Consider the following 21,324-nt stretch of genomic DNA (forward strand, 5'->3'; position numbering starts at 1 on the left):
GACTATAAATTTCAGAACAGTCAGTGATCTTCATTGGTAGAGGGAGTTTCTTCCCATTGTACCAATTAAATCACAAAACAATACCAAAAATCTTAAAGAAAGAGCCCAGGCAGTGTCAAAAACGATGGTATATCTATCTGTTAAGGAAAATAATGGATCTCTTCAACTTCTTCAACTCATAAATATTCACCTGTTTAATAAATTTCAAAGCATTTTCAAATCCATTGAACTGTTCCATCTTCACAGAACGGGAAGGGAGCAGATAGCATTATTTCATCTTTCCAGTGGAGAAAACTGATGGCACAGTGACTCAGAGGTATAGAAACATCTAGATTCCCAAAGGGCTCTGTTTCCCCCACCCCTGGAGGACACGCCCCACTGCTCCTCCAGTTATCAGTCTCCCTCATCCATTTCCCATACACAATCCTTTCTGCCCCAAAGCATGGTTTCAGAAAGTACCAACAACAGTGAGATGTGAGGCTGGCCTTGCTAGCTAAGTAATGGGGTGGGGGTGGGACCTGGGGGGCGAGGGGACCTTGGCTCCTTTGCTATCCTGAACACAACCTCACATAATAGCTGACGTCACTTCTCAGGCCCAGGTTCCTCCCTACTGGCAGTTAAGTAGGCGGGGGTAGGGAAGGGGAAAGGGGAGGAGGGCTTCCCTTGCATTTCCCAGGTCTTGGGTGAATGGGGAGGGGGCGGTGCTAAGGCAAGATTTGATATCTGTGTTATGAAACACCAAAGCCTGTTCTATCACTCGGGGAAGGACAAACAACACAGAAAGCAAAACAGAAACACTTTTTTTCCTGGCCAAGGATCCCCAACATCCTGATTTCCCTCCTATCACCCACATCTCTAGAAGCAGCCCAGCCCCTTTCCTCCACTCCTCTCCCAGCCTTCCTTCCCCCACTTCTCAGGTTACCCACCTCCTATCTCAGCTGTAAACCAACTCTCTTTATGGCTGGTCAGACACACAGGCCAAACCAGTGTGTTCTTAATTCCAGCAGGCAAAGAGCCCCCAGCTCCCTCCCCCCTCCCTGAGGCTCCTGCCTGCACAGTCTCAGCTTCTGGACACACACAAGCCATTCAGAGCAGCTGGCCCCCTAGCCACAGACTGGGATTGGCCTCCTGGGAAATCCTAGGCCTCTCCCATCCCCCTCTAGGACAGAGCCATTTAGAGCCCTAATTTGAAGAACCAAAGCAGGGCCCCAAGAACCTTACTCAGAAATTGGGACCTCGGAGGGGAAGCCACTGGACACCCCCACTGTCCTATAGTCTCCGTGGAGAGGTGATACTGAATGAGCCTTTGTGATCAGATTTCATGTTCAAGGTGAAGAAACTCCAGACACGCCATTAAGTATCCAGACACACAAATACACTCTGAGGCATACAGATATGCACATACACTCAAGTCAGATCTCTGCGTTCACACCCAAATTGCTGACGTGTTGGCATTGTAGGGTTGTTTATGATAATAAGGTAAACCCTGACATCGCCAAGCCTGAGGCACTAGTTCTTAGATTTTCTCAGTCCTCTCTTGCCTCTCAGGATAGGAAAGTTTGAGGCAGAGGTTTGACCTTTTGGGCCCACAAAGGGAGTACATGACTCAGGGCCTTCTGCTGCCATGTGTAGCAGGTAGAAGTTGCCTAGTACTGTCTGGATCTGACTATGAGAGGTAGCTAAGGGGTGTCAGGGAACAGAGAGCCGTCTCTTTTCTCCGTGACATTTCAGCTGGTTGCTGTGGAAATGAGCAAGCTGTCACGTGCAGGAGATGATGACTTCCGGTGGGAGGAATAAACAGAAGGAGCTGGCAAACTTGTCAGAGCGGGGAGGTTGTTTGTATCATGCTGCTAGGCTCTGCTCCTCCAGGAGGCCCCTGACTGCACCTGACAGCTGTGATCTTATCTGCTATTAACCCCCCTCCTCCACCCCCTCCACCATTACCTTGGGAATCTTCCTGCCTTTCTGCAAGCTAGAGAAACTGAGGCACAGAGTCAGGCAGTGGCTTCATGAGGATCACAGGGGGAGCCAGTAGTTAAGCAGACGTAAGACTCAGGCAACCTGCATCCCCATCTGCCCTGGACTCAAACATCCCAGCTTTCCTAGGAAGTGGCACAGTAAATATGGAGGACAGGCTCTGCAGTGAGAAGGCCTGGATTCACTGACATCCTTCCTCTCAGGCTTCTTACCTTGGTAACATTGAGCAAATCTCTGGTCCTCGGTTTCTTCATCTGTAAAATAAAGGAATTGGCCTAGATGACCTTTGAGGTCCTTTCCAGCTCTAGAACCTAAGACTTTACCCACCAGACTTGGTTGCCATTATGAATGAGAACACACCCTACGGTAAAGTAACAGCAGAACTACTGATATTAGCAGAGGGGGCTGCTCATTCACATAAAGGGGCCCCTCAGCTCTGGACTGATAAATGTTTCGCCAGGGTTAAGCCAGGGAGTGTGGCTTCCTTTTATTTTACTTTTTTCATTTTCTTTGACTCTTCACACCTTCACCCCAAGAACATCAGGGAAAACTACTTTACATTTTAGGAATGGCTCATGTTTAGGGTTCTTCCTGAAAGGTAATAGAAAGTATATAGCAGTGTTCATGTATAGGACAGCTATTTATTTCCTTCACACAAAAGAAATCCTTAAAACATAGACTCATAAGTTGTTCATTCAGTCGTGTAGGACTCTTCATGACCCTGTAGACCATACTGTTCATGGGGTTTTCTTGGCAAAGATCCTGCAGTCGTTTGCCATTTCCTCCTGCAGTAGATTAAAGCAAACAGAAGTTTAGTGACTTGCCCAGGGTCACACAGGTAGTAAGTGTCTGAAGCCAGATTAATTCAGGTCTTTCTGACTCCAGGCCCAGTGCTCTATCCACTGAGCCATCTAGCTGCCTCCTAGACTCATAAATGCACACTGACAAAAATTTAAAACATTAAACTCCCTTGACTGGCAGAGGGAAAGAGAAGGAGTGCCAAAGTGTAGAGTCATTCCTTTTAGGGTCTGGACCATTCTTCTTGGCTCAGTAGCCAAATCTTTTTGACACCAAGCCCCATCAAAGGATCAGGAAGCAGTTCACAGGGACCAATGACCAGTAAGGAGATTGCTTCATCATCCCATAGCACAAGTCCTTCAGAACTGAGCACATGTGGCCAGGGGGGTCAGTGAACACTCCTTGGGTTGTACTCTGCCTCCATTTGCAGTAAGAAAATCATAGAATGGTGTGGAATTTTAAATTGCTGTACTTGCAAAGTTCCTTGGACATCAGGCAGTCCAACTACTTATTTTATAAAGAAGGAAGCTGAGACCCAGAGGAGGAAAGGATTTTCCTAGGGATATGCCAGGAATTAGTAGTAAAGTTGAGGAGAGAACCCAGGGCCCCTGCTTCCCAGTCCAGTGAATATTCTCCATTACACCATTACACCAGTCTGTTTCCCAAGGTCCCCTATGTTGTTTGAGAGCTAATGTTGCAGGAAGCAAATCTGAAACAAAATGATCCAGGTAGCCTGAAAGGGTGTTCCCTTCTTCAGTTTTCCCATCTATCTGGTGAGGGAGGTGATGACATCCCAGGCTCAAGGGTCAGAGAATGTGGGGCCCACGAGGGTGTGCTGGATTGCCAGGAAAGCATCTCCTCCGGGAGATGGAGGCTAATGCATGACCCTACGGGTTTTTCCCTGATTTATTTCTGAACCTTCCCTTCTTTCCTCTTCCTCCCTCCCTTTGCTTGGGTGACAGGATTTGTTTAGAGTGTGACTCACAGGAATGCAGCAAAATCTTGATTGATGGTGAAAGAAGGGCCAGCAACACCCCTGAAAACAAACCCCCACAGGGTTAGGCAAATGGACTCTTGGCTGCAACTTAGAATCCTGTGGCAGAGCTGGAAGGAAACTTAGGAACTGTCTTCACCAAACCTTTCATTTTACATATGGTAAAACTGAAGCCTGGAAGAGGAGGGATTTGCCCAAGGCTGCATAGAGAGTTCGTAACAACAGCAACAGTAATGGCATTTATCTGGCACCTCCTATGTGTCAGAAACTGTGCTAAGCACTTTATAAAATGCTTCATAAATGTCTTGTTTGACCTTCACAACAATCCTGAGAGGTAGATGCTATCATTATCCTCATTTTACAGTTGAGGAAACTGAGGCAAACAGAGGTGAAATAACTTGTTCAGGATCGCTCGGTTAGCAAGGATCTGAGGACAGATATGAACTCAGGTCTTCCTGATTCCAGGCCGAGTGCTCTACCCTGGTCAGTAGCTGAACCCAGGTAGGGTCTCTTAACTCCAAGATCAAGGTTCCTTTCTTAACAGCACCTCAGCTCAGTGGTTCAGCCTTTTCATACCTTTTTAAATTGGGATGAGTCATCAGGCTCTAAGTTTGGTCTGATTCCCAAAACATAACACTTGTATGATACTTCACAGAGTGCTTTCACATATCCTTATCTTACTTGATCGTCACTAACATTCTTCAGGGTAAGCAGGGCAAGTGTTTCTATCCTGCCTTTTACAAATGAAGAAGCTGAGGGCAGCTAGGTGCTATAGTGGATGTCAGGAAGACCCAAGTTCAAATCTGGCCTTAGACCTTTATTAACTGGGTGACCCTGGGCAGGTCACTTAACTCCAATAGCCTCAAAAAAAAATTAAGAAAATTAAGAAAAGTGAAGTCATTTGCCAAAGGCTACAAAGCCAGTGAAAGAACTCAAACCCATATCTTCCAAGTTTTTCTACTTACTCCAAATCAACTGCTTTCTGCCACTACATCACAAATCTAGTCTTAGACCTTTGTGTTGTTCAGTCATGTCCAATTCTTCATGACCCCATTTGAGGTTTTCTTGGCAAAGATACTGGAATGGTTGGCCATTTCTTTCTCTATTTCATTTTACAGATGAGGAAACCAAGGCAAACAGAGTTAAATGACTTTCCCAGAGTCATACAGCTAGATTTGGACTCAGGAAAATGAATCTTCCTAACTCAAAGCCTGGTGCACCACCCAGCTGCCTTGTCTCAGTCTTGGGTCTTGACAAACTGGGTCAGATTCCTGAGGCCCCAGAACCTGTTGGAGGGATTTCATCACAGGCAATGTGGTATAGTGAGAAGTGTGCTAGACTTGGAGTCAGGAGAGATCCAGGGTTCAAATCCCACCTCTGACATTTACTAGCTAGGTTGACCTCTAGCAAGTGGTTTAATCTCTCTGAGTCTGTTTCCTTATCTGTAAAATGGGGATTGTGAAATGATAATTTTAAGTGCAATTGTGTATGTAAAGTGTTTTGTAAACCTTAAAGCACAAAATTAAAATCAGGTATGATATTATTCATTTCTTGACAAACTTCTTTGATCACTAAACGTCACCCCTGTGGGCTCCTGAGCTTAGTGGACCTTGGAATCAGGTCTTTGCTAGGAAGCCACACGCTAAGGTAGGAAGAGCATTGTATTTGGAGTCACTGTTCTTGACTTTGAACCTAGGCCTGTGTGACCTTGTGCAAATCTCAGCCTTTCTGGGCTTCAGTTTCCTCATTTGTAAGATGAGGGAGGGGGACTAGTTGGCTGCTTTAGGTCTGTGTTTCCCTCTTCCCCTGATGCCACCATCACTAGCTACATGTTTCTGGCTTCTGATCTCAGACCTGGCTCTTCATATCTGGGATCAAAACAAAATCTAACATCTAACAAGTAACCATCTAAACAATCTAACAGTTAACAACAGGAAATTTACTTACCTATAGCATGGAAAGAATATTCAGCAAGGATACAGTATCGATTCAGTTGGCTGCACCTTCCCTTCCTTGGTATTTGCCGTGTTGACACCCAAGTCAGTAACTAGGTGATGCAATGGATAGAGCCCTGGGCCTGGACTCAGGAAGTTCTGAATTCGAATTTGACGTCAGACATTTATTAGCTATGGGATCTTGGGTAAACCATTTAATATTGCTCAGTCTCAATTTCCTCAACTGTAAAATGGGGATAATAGTACTTAATAATAATAGCTAACATTTATATAGCACCCACTATGTGCTTGGCACATAGTGCGTGCAGGTACATGTTTGTTTCTCCCTTCTAGTCAGAACATACAGGTTGTCCAAAATGTCTTGGTGTAGTTTTAAGTTAATGAAGCTGAAGCATTGAAACATTTGGGACACCCTCTGCATCTATCCTGAAATAAGCTCTCCTGATCCTTTCTGGGCTAATTTCGTACCTTAGTCCACAAAGAAATTAAGTTAAACTCAAGGATGGTTTCAGTACCTTTTAGGAAAAGCTAGTCTATCCCATATGGGATAATATTATTCCTGTGACATGTGCCATCTTTCCCTTCTACCTACTGCTGCTGCCCACTCTAGATTAAAAGAGGGCATCTTAAAAATTCTTTATTTATTCATTTATTTTCAGCATTCACTTAAAAAAGATTTCTAATTACAAATTCCTTCCCTCCTGCTCCTCCCCCACACACTGAGAAGGCAAGTACTATATCAGTTATACACATGTAGTCATACAAAGCGTATTTCTGTATTAGCCATGATAGGGGAAAAAAAGCAAGAAATATAAAGAAATTGAAAAAAGTATGCTTCAGTCTGCACTCACAGTTCATCAGTTCTCTCTTAGGAATTGGAGAGCATTTTTCATCATGGGTCCTTTGGAATTGTCTTGGATCATTATCTTGATCAGAGTAGCTAAGTTTTACACAGCTGATCATCACACAGTAGTGCTGTTATTATGTGTACAATGTACTCCTGATTCTGTTCATGTCAGTTTGCATCAGTTCATGTAAGTCTTCCCAGGTTTTTCTGAAACCAGCCTGCTTGTCTTTTAACGATAGTATTTCATCACAATAATATACCCCAACTTGTCCAGTCATTCCCCAATTGCTGGATATTCCCTTGATTTTCATCTCTTTGCTACCACCACAAAAAGAGCTGCTATGAATATTTTTGTACATACAGGTCCTTCCCCTTTTTCTTTGATATGAGTGCATTTTTAGGGCTTATTTATGAGAGAAAAAGAAATCAATAACTTATAAAATAATAGATAAGATAAACCAAAGAAAACTATCAGCCAAATATGGTAGAAAGAGGGCTGAATTTGACATCACTAGACCAAAGTTTTGAATTCCATTCCTGCACATCTTTGCCCATATTTTGGCAGGTCACAATTTCTCTTGGCCTCAATTTTCTCATCTGTAACATGAAACGGTTGTACCAAACACCTCTGAGATTCCTTCTATGTCCTGTTATGACCAGACTAAGTGTTCTTAATTTAAAGTTATTCTGCCTAGCTTGAGTCTTTCCATGGGGATCTAGGTGGTACAGTGGGTAGAGTGCTGGGTCTGGAGTCAGAAAAACTCATCTTCATGAGTTCAAATCCAGCCTCAGATATTTACTAGCTGTTTAACCCTGGACAAGTCACTTAACCCTGTTTGCCTCAGTTTCTTCATCTGTAAAATGAACTGGAAAAGGAAATGGCAAACCACGACTGTATCTTTGCCAAGAAAATCCCAAAATGAGATCACAACTGATCAACAACAAAAGGGTTCCCCCATACCAGCTTGGTACAGCAGGATTTTCCTAGACCCAGACATCTCTCCTCCATGGTTCCAAAGACATCTTTCACCTTAAACCACCCCCAACCCAATTTTTGGTTCCAGCCACCTTACCAACTGAATCTTCTTGTCTATAATCACTGGCTCACTTTTTATCAATCAGGAAGCCTCCTCATTGAAGGGTGGGTTTTTTGGTACTCCATTCATATTTTAAAATAATGACTTACCTAACTTGACAGGTGTCCTCTTCCTTTTTCTCTCCTCCCCTAATCAAAAGAATACAAGGAATTCCAAGTATATAGGCAGTATTCTCATCACCATGAAAATCATAATTCAGGCAAATGAGCCCCAAAGTTCACAAAAGACCATCTCTTTCCTTATATAGGTCACATAAAATGTTTTTTTAAACTTCTGAGGCTTACCCTTTAACTCATATGCCTGCAGGAAAGCTGAATGTTCCAGGATCACACAGTGAGAGGCCATTGAGAAAAAGAACAATATACATCCAAGCAGGACCAGTTCAGTCCAACAAACATTCATTGAGTGCCCACTATGTGTAGAGCATTATGTTGGGCCTTAGTGGAGATACAGAGTTTGGATTTGACAGGATCTCTGCATTTGCTGACTGTTCAGTCAGGCACAGGCAAACAGTACATACACAGTCAAGTCAACAAGCATTTATTAAGCAATTACTATGTGCCGATACTGTGCTTAGCACTGGGACCACAGATATAAGCAGAAATACAGTTCCTTCCCTCAAGAAGCTTCCGTCCTAAGGGGAGAAGGCAAGATATAAAGCAGAAGGGAAAAGAGGAGGGGGATGGGGGGAAGACTAGAGGTAAAGGCACCCAGTATTGAGGCATGAGAGAGAAGTCATGTGAACAGTCGAGAGAGGAATGAATATATTTTTGGCCTAGGCTTCCTCCTTAAAATAGAGATTCTAGGAGGAACCAGACAATCAGAGGGAAAGGATGCCAGGGTAGAGGGTATTTCCAATATGTGAGATCCAGGGCTAGAGTGAACTTCCAGGGTGGAGAAATTTCCAGGGCAGTGTAGGGCAAATCCAAAAAAAGAGTCAGTCTGGAGAGAAATATAGGTCTCACATGGTTTACAGAGCTGGGAGGAACTTTTGAGCTCAGCCTTCCCATTTTGCATTTAAGGAAACTGAGGCTTTGAGAGATGGACTTATCTAAGTTCATACAGGTTCTAATCTGAAGTAGAGTTAGCATTTAAACAGGAGAACTCTGACTTCAAATTCAGGACGCTCCACTCCAATAGCTTCTTATTATATATAATCAGGCAGCATAAGTTTTTTAATGAGGGGCAAAATGTTGTAAGAGATCTGAGGTTGTTAAGGACTTTACAAAGAGAGTTGGTAACAAAGATAAGGACATAATAAGGGTAAATAGTTGCACTGATGAATTCAAATCATCTGGCCCAGCTGAACTACATCCTGAAAGAACTGGAAGATGTGATTGCTGAGCCATTGTCAGTGACATTTGAGAGATCATAGAAAGTGAGAAAGGTACCATAAAATTGGAGAAGGTCAAATGTTGTCCTGATTTTCAAAAAAGGGAAAAGAACAGAGTCTGCAAACCATACTAGGTCAGTGAGCTTGACTTTGATACCTGGGAAAATTCTAGACAGGATCATTAAAAAGATGGTTGGTGAACATCTAGAAAGGGAAGCAGTGATTACAAAGTGTCAGCATGACTTCATCAAGAACAGGTTATGCCAGACTAACCTCATTTCCTTTTTTGACAGGATTACTAAACTAGGAGACAAGACAATGGTGTGGATACAGTTTACCTAGGTTTTAACAAAGCTTTTGATAAAAAATGATAAAATATGATAAAAAATGAACAGATGCAAACTAGATGATTGGACATTTCAGTGGATTCAGAACTGATTGTATGAAGGGTTTCAAGAATGGTTGTTAATAATTCATTGTCAACATGGTGGGAGGTCTCCAGTTGAGGACCCCAGGGATCTGTGCTTGGTCCCACATGGTTCAACATTTTCATCAATGACCTGGATAAAGGCACAGATGACATGCTCATCAAATTTATAGATAATACAAAGGTGGAAGACTAGTAACATGTTAGATGATAGGGTCACAGTACTGGGGAATCTGTAGCCTTGAGGCTACATGTGATCTTCTAGGTCCTTGGGTATGGCCTTTTTTGGCTGAACCCAAACCTCACTGAACAAATCATTTTTTCAAGGGTATTTGTTCTGTGAAGTTTAGATTCAATCAAAGGGCTTCAATGAGGACCTAGATGGCCACATGTGGGCTTGAGGCCACAGGTTCCCCTCCTCTGTGTGAGTATCTAAAAAGATCATGATAGGCTAGAACATTTGACTGAACCTAATAAGATGAAATTCAATAGGAATAAATGTAAAGCTTTGCATTTGGGTATAAAAAACCAACACCATCAGTACAAGATGGGGAGGCATGGTTAGCAAGTGGTTCTGAAAAACAATCTGGAAATTTTAGTGAATTGTAAGGTCAGTAGTGTAATGGACAATCAAAAACCTAGTTTGATTTAGAGTTACATTACGACAGGAGGAGAGAAGTATTGGTCCCACTGTATTCCATCCTCATCAGATTCACATCTGGAGTACTGTGTTCAGGTCTGTGTGCCATAATTTAAGAAGGGTATTGTCCAACTGGAGATCATCCAGAAGAGGGCAGCCAGGAAGATGAAAAGTACTGATTCCAGGTCATGCCAGTATCACTTGGAAGAACTGGACATATTTATCCTGTGGAAGATAAGACTCAGAGAGGATACAATAGGTGCTGCCAAGGATTTGAAAGGCTGTCATGTTGAGGAGGGATTAAATGGGCTCTGTGGCCCTAGAGGGCAGAACCAGGAAGTGGACAGAAGTTGCAAAAAGTCAAATTTATTATTAATGTCAGGAAAAATTTCCTAACAATTAGCAATAGACTACAGTGGAGTGAGGTGGTGGGTGCCCCCTCCAGGGAGGTATTCTATTAGAATCAGAGCAACCACTTGTTTCCACATGGGTTGGACTAGATGGCCCCTGAGGTCCCTTCCAATTCTGTAATTCTGTGTTCGAAAACTCAACCTCCCCCCACCCAGTCTGGGAGAGGCATGACTAAACAGCTCATCTGAAAAAGATCTGAGGATTTCAGTAAGACTTCAAGCTCATTATGAGTCAACAATGTGAACTGACATCAAAACAAGTCAGTATTATCTAAGAGCTCAGAATGATAGAGGAGAACTTATTCTGCCTTATCCCGACCACATCTGGAGCCTTGTGTTCAGTTCTGCGTGCTACATTTTAGGAAGGATATGGATATGTCAAAGAGCGTCCAGAGGAGGTTGGACAGAATGATGAGGAGCCTCTAGAGAGCACCATATGAAGACAAATCAGAAGATCTTGTGACCTTTAGCTTGAAAAATGGAAGACTTGGGGAGCTGAGGTATGATGCCTATCTTTAAATCTTTGAAGGGTTGTCATACAAAAAAAAGAAATGACTTGTTCTGTCTGTCTACAGAGGGCAGTATTAGAAACAATGGGCTAAAGTTGTAGAGGGGTAGATTTCAGGTCAATGTAAGAAAAAACCTCCCAACTATTACAGTTATCCAAAAGTAGATGGTTCCCCTTCCCAGAAGGTCTTTAAGCAAAGACTGAATGATCATTTGTTGGGGATCCTAAAAAGGGGGGTTTTGGTCAAGTATGGTTTGGAATAACTGGTGTCTGAAGTCCCTCTCAATTCAGATTCTGTGATTCGTTGAGCTGAAACAATTCCATACAGGGAGAAAATAAGCATAATATACGGGCATATCTAGTGGCTTCTTTATTTCCAGTATTTTGGGGGATTTTTGTACTTTGTTCTCAAAGAGAACCGTAACATCAGGAAGATGATGCCATGACTTGCAAGTGAATTGGACTTAAGTGAGGGAGGGCTATGCAAAGTCACCACCCTCACTTTCTCCTCCAGAGCCATCTGGGTCCAGTGGCCCAACTTATTTCCAGTATCACTGTGTGGAAGGGGCAACATGGCAGCATACTGAATGGCAAACTGACCTTAGACCAGGAAGACCTGAGTTTAAGTCCTCCTTTGGCTTAATCTCTCAGTGTTCTAGGCAACACTTAAAGACTATACATTGCAGAGAAGGTGCCTACCTACACTGGAGGAGGGAGCTTCCTCACCAGGGAGTTCTGTTTAACCAATGAAATCACAGGTACAGTCCCTATGGCTATCTCTATGTGATAGGGAAAGGGGGCTATTATTTCCATTGATTTGCCATATGAGGAAACTAAATTCCAGTGGTATTCAGTGGTTTGTGCAAGGTCACTGACAGCCTGAAATTTAGATATTCATCTTATCCTCCCACACCAAGCAGTCTGATCCAGAAGAGATCACCAGCACTCCTATACCCAACTGCCTCCTAAGAACGATTGTCAATTATTTTAAAACTCTTTTTGGATTATTGACACCACTGGTCCCCACAGTTAGTGCATGTAATAAAACATTTGTTGGCATTCCTCCACTGACATCCTATTTGGATGCCTCCTCACAGAATGGAGGTCACCCTGGGTTCTCAAAAGCATTTCTATTGGAGTACCAGCCCTGGCAGGACCCACCAAGCTGAAAAGACTTCAAATAGAGGCCTGGCCACAGGCTACATATCTATCATCCAAAGACCAGCCCTAGCTAAGGTCAGAGTCTCATCACTAGGCTGGCTGCTAGGTGATCAATTTTTTGAATTCAGCAACTCTCAAAGACAGTCTACCATGTCTTAAAGGGAATGTAATATGCATCACTAAGAAGGCTAAGGGAGGGGGGCAGGGATAGAGTACCCACAGCACTGAAGGCACAAATTAATGGTGATGAAGCATTGAAGTAATAAAGAATTACAGAATAATACGGCTTTTCAGAGCTAAACAGGCCCTTAGAGATCATAGACCCTAATCCCTCTTATTTTACAGATAAGGAAACTGAGTTGCCCTCAGTACTAGAGCTGCTACCAGCAACTCAGGTCTCTTGTCTTTTCTTCATTGGACTGACAGTAGACTTCCCACTCTTCTCTCCTAAGAAAATAATGAATGGAATTGTCCTTCTGGTCAGAACCCTACTGGACTTAGGAAAGACATTAAGGGGATGGCTGCCATGAATTAGGCTTTGACAATTCCTTGAGCACCAGACCAGTGGGCAGTTCCCAGGGGGTGGTAGGCCTACTGCTGGCTGTTTCCCTGCCCCTTCAAAATGGCCCCACAGGCTACTAGATAAACATCTAACTGCCTTCTGAAGTAATCTGGCCTAGTTCCTATCTCCTTTAACTCCATCCTTCCTGATATTTGAGAAAGAAATACCTCTATTTTAAAACTTTCCTTACTGATTCATTGAGTGAGAACCATGGAGTAGGTTGTTAAACATGGTATTAGGAATCAGAAAACCCAGATTAAAGCCCTGGCTCTACCACTTACTAGATTACTGTGGATTTAGTCTCCCTGCTCCTTAGTCTTCTCATCTACAAAATGGGGTTGATTAGATTTACATTACCTATGTCACAGGGCTTCTGTGAATAAAGTGCTTTATAAACTGAAGAGGGCTATGTAAATACTTAGTATCCTGAAATCTCATCTGGGAGGAGGAAGAGAATTCAGTACCCCCAAGCCTCTCAGACAGGGCCCCAAGACATTATTTTTTTTTAATTGAAAGCTGCTACAAGATTCTGGTGTCTGGCCAAGGGGGAGAGCCTCATGTTGCGCACTGAAATAATGGGACAGGTTTGAGTGGAGTTTAAACTTACCTTTTGTCTCACCCAAACCAAGCAGCATCATATTTCCATACCAGATCTGTGAGGCCATTAGCTTTTAATGGGTATCAGTGAGACATGAATCTAGCTTCTACTAAACCCTGAAAGGTTGTCTCTGTCATCAAGGCCCTTGATGGTCAGTTCTTGACCCCCGAAGGTATGGATTTTCTATCCAGGTGTGGATCATCTGGGGCACTCTCTGAATGCCAGACTGTTTTCCTGTGCACATCCCTGAGTGCTGCCCCCCTGCCTCTTTCTCCCTAGTCAAACAGTATGCATTCAGGGCATTCATACGCCTTTTAATATTGCCTACGCAAAACAAAATTAGGGCAGAAAAAATTGGCTAGTGGATCTCAGCACCAAACAAAAACGGCTTCGGGATTATTCAGGGTTTTTAAATTATCTGTTGCTATAGAGATGATGTGCCCTACTCCTTCCCCTCTAATTCTCAAATGAACCTGTGTCCATTGATGTGTCCAACAATAACAACCTATCCATTCCTGCCTATCCTGTGAGGCTCTTCTCCTTGTCCTTCCTTAAGTCGGCCCCAGAGGTGGATGTGGGGAAGTGTTTTATTTCTCTAAACATCAGAAGGATCCCAATGGAACACACAGGATGTTCATCGGCTAGCCCTTTGCTCAAGCAATCCACTCCCCTTTTCACTCATATGTTTATTTGATGCCATCTTTTTTTCCCAATTTTTCTCAGTTCTGTATTTTATTACATGTTGCAGCATACTTAGACGCTCCCCCCATCCATGTGTCTCTCAATGTTGTGGACAGGTGCTGCAGAGGGCTAACGAGTCAGGCCGAGAATTAAACAGCTACAAAAAGCAGGCTGCATTGCCTTTGAGAAATTGCAAAGCTCCTTTAATGACTGTCAAACTTCTCCCTGAAACAAAGGCCCATCTTTTTAATATCAGTATTCCACCGGTGGTGATGTATGGCTCTAAGAGCAGAACGCAACAGTCTCTGAGTAATTAAAAATGAGTATCTCACATTGGCACAATCCACTATTTGAGATATTCGCCAGGCATGGCATCGAACCATGCTTTTTCCTGACATGGAAAGATGGGATAGGGGAGAGGGATGATGTTGCTTTGTCAGGGGTTCTTGTGATACTTATGCATTGGTTGTTTCAGGCTGAATCACCCTAAGGACAGGATTAAGAGCTGAAGGGGACCTTAGAGATCATCTGGTCCATATGCTTCATCATGATCCCTCAGAAAGGAATAGGTAAAGGATATGGGAGAAGCTATAAAAGGGGGGACCCTTTATTTCGGGCAGGAACAGCATTCATAAATTTTCTTGTTCATGAGGATTGTTGTAAAAAAAAAAAAAACTTACCTCCCACAGATATTGGGTGTCTCCTCTCCTGTCCTCTGGGAACACCTGACTGTCATTCTGTTTATCCATTCATCCATTCATTTATTAAATGCAGTCATTGAGAGTTTACTGCATGTAAGAACCTATGCTTAGAAGGAAATATCGAGGCATAGGAAATGAGTCCTTGGCCTCAAGGAGATTAACATCCAAGATAATACTGTTCAGAAATATAACACAAGAGAAAATGTGACACATGCCATATTTGAAATGGAGGGAAGGGAAATCTGGACCTGGGATGTCATCCATATCAGGAAGTTTTGATGTGTAAACCCCCTCTACTAATGAAGATCTGCAGCTTGTCACTTGGTCTCCCATGTTTGTAACTTTGGAGTCACGTTTGGACTTTCTTTCTCCCTCACCTTTCATATCCACTTGGTTCTTGAGTCCCGTTGACACCATATGGATGGAGACTATCTTTATTCCCTCTTTAGGTGGCTAAGATGGGGAGTTCTATAAACTTTGTACCATAAGAATGAGTTCCCTCTGCTCCTGGTGTCCCAGTGACGATCAGCAAAGGAAAGGATGAAATTCCTAAAAGAGATGTGTCTCATGAACTGCATTTATGCCATACCTCCTCATCCTCTGTGACCAGCCTGCATTAGGAACAATTAGATCCTACCTTCTGGTCCTTCTGCCTAACCCAAACTTAGTTTGGGTAATACAAGATGGTCCTTATAGGAAGATGGGTAGAGCATAGGAGGTTTCCATTCTTATGTGGTAATGGCATCTTCCAAATGGTGCTCACTCAGGACTCTCAGGTTTTAGTACTCATGATCATGTTGTTACTTTTCCTAAGGCTGAGACCTCCAATTCTGGCTCCAGGGCTTTGCCTACTCCACTAGCCCAATGAGCCCTATCCTACAAGGACCTGACTCTCCAAAAATGTTATTTTGTCTGGTTCACTGATAGCTATGCTTATTATCAAAGACGTGCAATGGAACCTTGGCAGCCATTAATTCAGTGATAGAGGATACCCTGAAGGATGGGAGAGGGAAGGTTCTGGCAAGTCCTCCCACTGGGCTGAGTTGTCATGGATGCTGTGTGAGACAGTCAGGAGGGATGAGGCAGATAAGATCTTAAGCTATACTGATTTCTGGGTGGTAACCATGGGTCTGATTGAATGGTCAGAGTTTTTCAGAGAATAGCTCTGAAAAATCAAAAGTCTCCCCTTTGGAGTCAAGACCAATTGAGAAATTTTGCTGATGCCTCCCACCATATAGACCTGTTTGTGGTGATCTCATATGACTTCTGCTGAACTGAATAATCATGGTGTACCCTTATAAGAACAGAGATTGCATACTAGGTCCATCGACAATGCAGACATGATGCTATATTTTAGGGACTGTGGGACTATATGATCTTAATCAATGATAAGGCAGCCTGCTTTTATTCAGCAGTGTTCCTTCTGTCAGAACTGCATAATCCCACATAGTTCTCCATCTGCCTCTGACTGACAAACTGATTATACTGGCCCTTTTCCCCCTTCTCAGGGCAAGAGGTTTACCCTTCCTGTAATTGACATTTATTCAGGATATGGCATTACAGAGGCAGTTAAGTGTACCACCATGGCAAACATCATCAAAGCTCTTGCTTTCTTGTGCCTCCTCATCTCCTTTCTTGTGCCTTCCTCCAGCCCATTGCTTCGGATCCATTTTACGGTGAAACAGGCCCAAGATTGTGCTCCTCATCCTCTCATTCACTGAGTTTTCCATCTCCCATATGATCCTCAGACAGGCAGTATTACTGAAAATTGGAATGCACTTTTGAAACAGCAGCTTTCTTGGAAATGGCCAATGAGAGAATTTCTTTTGCTTTACTACATATCCAAGGGTTTGTTTTCCTTTCTTTTTCAAATAGAAGGTGGAGGTGAGAAGGTAGGAGGAAGAGAAGAAGGATTTTCATTAACTGAAAAAAGAAACGAGTTAAAAAAGAAGAAAACAGCAGCTTTAACATCCAACCCTGATTTTCTGAGTTGGGTGTCCCACCTCCTAGAAGCAGGAAAATAATGACTTTACTCAAGGAAAGGGGCTTCTGGGATCTGGCCTTCGGGCAGACTCACCTAATAAGGCTGGACTACTTCTAGAGAATCCAGGTTAATGCTTTCCCCACCATGCCACTCCTGACCCTTCATTATTCCATTTTCTACAGAGAGTTCCTCAGGCCTTGAGGTTTTACTTCCTTAGAAGGTTCTGTGCGTCTTGGGGGAATGGTTCACATCTGTCTTAATTTGGAGGTCTCCTTCTCCCAGGAGCATTCAGACTTCTTCCTAGAAAGGGTTTGGGGGAGCAAGGGATAGGATTGTTGTTAGATGATTTGTTTTCCAATAAACATCTGGAAGATGCAATGGATTTTTCATAATCATGCCAAATATGGAAGAAAGGGGAGCCTTTATCTGACAGGTAGCAATCTTGAGTCTTTGGATGAAGATGAGGAGGAGGATCTTCATCTAGCCCTTGTAGAACAAGAGGTCATTCCCTACATAGAGGCCTCTAAGGGGCAAAGCTTTGCCACCAAGGGGTGGATTATCGTAAAAACAGCATTTATTTTACATTGGCTGGGATGGTTTCCTTTTAAGGAGAAAAGAAGGCCATCCTTGGGATTTGGTTGGCTTGGAGGAATAGGGATACAAAAACCCCAGCCTCTGGGGAGTTTGTGTTCTGAGGTTTGGCAGATTTTCCATTACCCCACATGACGTCTTTCTTTCCTTTTGTTGTTACCCTGTTGAATGTGGAGGTAGAGTAGAACAGTTTCTGTTTTTAGTAATTATACCCTTTTGATCCTTTATTATAAGTAAAATAATTTTTATTGCATTTTATGGTCCATGAGTGTTTCATTGTGCTACAGTCCTGAGCCTAAGTCACGGCACTGGCGTGAGGTAGGCATAGACCATAATAACATAATAACAACTTCACTATCTCCCCTACCTTCCATTGTGTCCTGCACACTCTGCTAAAATAATTCTTCTTTCACATAGCTCTGGCCAATTCATTTTTCTCTTCAGAAATTTTCATTGTCTTTTCATTGACTTCTAAGTAAAATTACTTTTTTTTTTTTTACTCAACCTGTGATAGTCTCCCGATTGGTTTGACCAACTGCAGTTGTACACGTTGTATCTTGACCCCAACAACTTTTCTTCCCATGCCATACCAAGTAAAATTAAAACCTCTCCCTCACCTGGCCCTCTCTGCACCTTTTCTAACATTACAACCTCATCCATGCTAACAGTCAGCCAAACTGAACATGTCTCTGACCCACCAAACATGCAACACACTCTTTCTATACCTCATCACCTACATCTATCTTTTCTCCCATTCTTCATCCATTGAACTCCTATCCATCCTTTAATACCCAACTTAAATCATCTCCTCTAGGAAACATTTCCTGGCTTCTGGAGTCGGTAATGACCTTCTCTCTTAGATCTCTCAGCACTTCCTTTTGTAATTTTCTAATTCACTTATGATAAAATATTATGTATTATAGCTACATATGTTAGTGTTTTATCTCATCATCATCATCATGGTATAGTGGAAAATGTGAGAAGCATGGAGATCTGCATTGGAATCTTTACTCTGATTTATCCCTACCTCTTTAACCTTGGACTTAATCTCTTGGGGCCTCAGTTTCCTCACGTGTAAAATGAAAGTTTTACTAGATAACCAGTAAGGTCCCTTTCTACCCTATATTTATGGTTCTGTGATCCCAGGCTGTAAACTTAATGGGGCAGAGACCATGTCTTCTCTCAACTTTTGTCAAAACTAATCCATAGCAAACTGTTCTGTATATGGTAGGCATTTAACAAATGTTTGTTGTTTGTGCTTGTATTTATCTATCTGGCATTTTGTTCAGCACTTGTGAGATAGGATGACAATCAGGGTCATTCAGCCACTCTTATCTGTACCCACTCTATTACTGATTCATTGCCTAGATGGGCTTCCTGCTATGAGCTTTCTTTCTCTGTCCTGGGAAGTACATGGGATTATAGACTGAGATGGAGGAAGTACCTTAGCGACCATCTAATTGAACTCCTTCATTTTACAGATGAGAAGACTGAGACCCCAAGAGGTCGTATATCTACTAAATATCTGTCAGTTTAATCCCTAATTCTCTTTCCCCCTACCTGGGGCAACTGAGCCCCCTGCCAGAGGCAGCACTGTGGCAGAACACTGAAGGTTTAAATCTCTTTCCTGGGACACCCCCATCAATCAGCTCCTCCCAACTGTATTCCCATTAAATGTGCACACATTAGCGATGCTTGGAGAGTAAACATTTTAAGTAAAGAAAGGTAAACTTAAAAAACAGATGTTTCTTGTGTCCAGAAGAGACTTCAGGGTCCCATGAGGGAATCTGAGGGAGGAAAGGAAATAAATATTACCTGCCTTAGGGTGTATAGTCCAGGGGGTTTTCAGGAGGCATCTGTCCTGTCATACCTAGTGCCTAATTACTTATCCCCACCCAGACTTGCTCCCTACAGACCCGGGGCCCATTTCCTCCTGGTAGCTGCCTCCATCCTCATTTCCACTCTCCCATCTCTGACCCTCTAACTTCCTTCCTCTTCTTCCTATCTTCTTGTATCTAGTCTGGCTAACTGACATTTTTTAGGGGCCACCAGGAGTGTGGCTAATCTTCACCCAGATAATGCCAACCTCTCCTTCCAGTTCAATCAGGGAAACTTCACACTTCATAAAGGCATAACAGAATATAGGCATATATTAACATTTCATTATCTGCCCCCTAGCTTTCCATGATTACATCAACTGAGTGGAGACCCAAGGCTTCAGGGAAATCAATTGGTCAGTAAATATCCTGACCAATTTCTCCCCATTGTGTTGTAAAACCTCCTGTAGAGGAGACCGTTATCCTTTTTTTCAACAGAGGACTCATGACCTTACAGGGCAGCCTATTTTCCATTTTCAGTCTGTTTTTATTTCTAGCTGTGGGGATGGGTTCACATTGTGCTATCCAAACTCTGTTATCTTGTTCAACTGGTGACCAATGGCAAACATGTGTGGTACATCTGGCCTGTTTAGAAATTCAAGCTATGGCTATTAGACAGAGCAAAGCTAACTGGACCACATGGGGACTGCACCTATGACCTTGGCCTCATTAGCTCCACTCTTGAGTTCTAACCACTAAGCAACCAGGCTCAGGCCTAGGAATAGCCGAAGAGTGTTCTGCTGCAGTTTTCCAAACACTGCTTTTCCCAATTAAGGTCATTAGTAGAAATCACCTGAAAGAAGGGGGAAAGAAGTACTAAAATGCAAGAAAGGCATGAAGATTTTCAGGTGGTGGTGGGTGGGTGGGAAGACTGTCAACCAACCAAATCCAGAAAGTCTCCTGTCCAAAGATAGAAACCTTAACACAGCCAGGACATATCATACATCACACTGACAGGCTGAGGTCTCTGGGACAAGCAGTAGCACAGAAGTCTGGGTCTGAAACTATGTCAGTGTGGATGATGTCCAGGGGTGTGTGTTTGTGTGTGTGTGTGTGTGTGTGTGTGTGTATGTGTGTATGTGTGTGTATGTGTGGGGGGACATGAGTATATGACAAGCTCTGAAAAGTGTGTGATAATAATAGCTGACATTTAGGTAGCCTTTTAAGGTTTGCTAAATGCCTTACATACATTACCTCATTTCAGCCTCACAACAACCTCAAGAGGTAGGGACTATGGGCATTATTATCTACATTTTACAAATGAGGAAAGTAAACCTCAGAAAGGTTTAAATGACCTGTCTATGGTAATTAGGTAATTATGCCAGAGGTGGGATTCTAACCCAGCTCACCTGACTCTAAGTCTAGCATTCATTTCACTATGCCTTTTTTCACATACTGCCTTCCTTATGAGGATGTGGATTTAGGTGTATATATTGGTATACGTGCAGGCAGTAAGTGGTCCAGTGGATAGAGCACTGAGCCTGCGGTCAGGAAGATTTCAGTTCAAATCCAACCTCAGATACTTAGCTGTGTGACCCTGGGAGAGTCACTTAATCTCTGCCTTTGAGGCAGCTAGGTGGTCCGGTGATAAGAGAACTAGGCCTGGAGTCAAAAAGGCCTGTGTTCAAATGTGACCTCAGACACTGACTGTGTGACCCTGGGCCAGTCACTTAACCCCTATTTGCCTCAGCTCATCATCTGTAAAATGGGAGAAGGAAATGGCAAACCACTCTAGTATCTTTGCCAAGAAAACTCCATGGATTTGTCCATGGGATCATAAAGAGTTGGACATGACTAAACAACAAAATTGGTATACGTATGTATGTAATATATACATGTAAATGTAGTATATAGGTGCATATATGTAGATGTAGATATGTGTCGATGTGTGCATGTGTTTCCTCCCAGGCCTTAGCCTCACGTGTGTCTTTGCCTCCTGAGTAGCAATTGCTTCCAGGCCGCTTTTGTCCTGTTCACAAAGCCAATGGCATGTTTAAAATTAGGGATGTGGTTGGGGGGTGCAGCTCAGTGGAGCCACTCCCCCTGGGGGGCAGAATAGAAATTCCCCAGAGAAAGGTTCACCACACCAAAACGGCAAACAAAGCATTTGGCAAACAAAGAGTTATTGTTCTGAGCCAGTTGGACAGGGTGGGTGAAACTCCCTGTCTGGAGACACAGAAAGA

At 43.1% G+C, this 21,324-nt stretch overlaps 1 protein-coding gene and 1 long non-coding RNA gene across 20 annotated transcripts in view; one reads left to right on the plus strand and one right to left on the minus strand.

Moving 5' to 3' along the window:
* RAI1 (retinoic acid induced 1) overlaps positions 1-21,324 on the plus strand; it is a 305,090-nt gene that overhangs the window by 95,756 nt on the left and 188,010 nt on the right. Inside the window, exon 1 of one of the 5 annotated variants that reach the window (XM_072650159.1) lies at positions 10,892-10,978. The exons of the other annotated variants lie outside the window; for them this stretch is intronic. The gene's annotated coding sequence lies outside the window, so the exon portion shown is untranslated. Of the gene's footprint in view, positions 1-10,891; positions 10,979-21,324 lie in introns of those variants that run through there. 5 annotated transcript variants of the gene reach the window in all.
* Positions 1-21,324, minus strand: part of LOC140530986 (uncharacterized) — a 202,907-nt gene that overhangs the window by 46,600 nt on the left and 134,983 nt on the right. For 6 of the 15 annotated variants that reach the window (XR_011976217.1, XR_011976215.1, XR_011976222.1 and 3 more), the window contains one exon: positions 2,190-16,973. This is a non-coding gene — a long non-coding RNA (uncharacterized lncRNA). Of the gene's footprint in view, positions 1-1,221; positions 16,974-21,324 lie in introns of all 15 variants that reach the window. The other 9 variants (XR_011976214.1, XR_011976221.1, XR_011976227.1 and 6 more) reach the window with 8 other exon arrangements.

Source organism: Notamacropus eugenii, chromosome 3, assembly GCF_028372415.1.
Source record: "Notamacropus eugenii isolate mMacEug1 chromosome 3, mMacEug1.pri_v2, whole genome shotgun sequence".
Classification (NCBI taxonomy): domain Eukaryota; kingdom Metazoa; phylum Chordata; class Mammalia; order Diprotodontia; family Macropodidae; genus Notamacropus; species Notamacropus eugenii.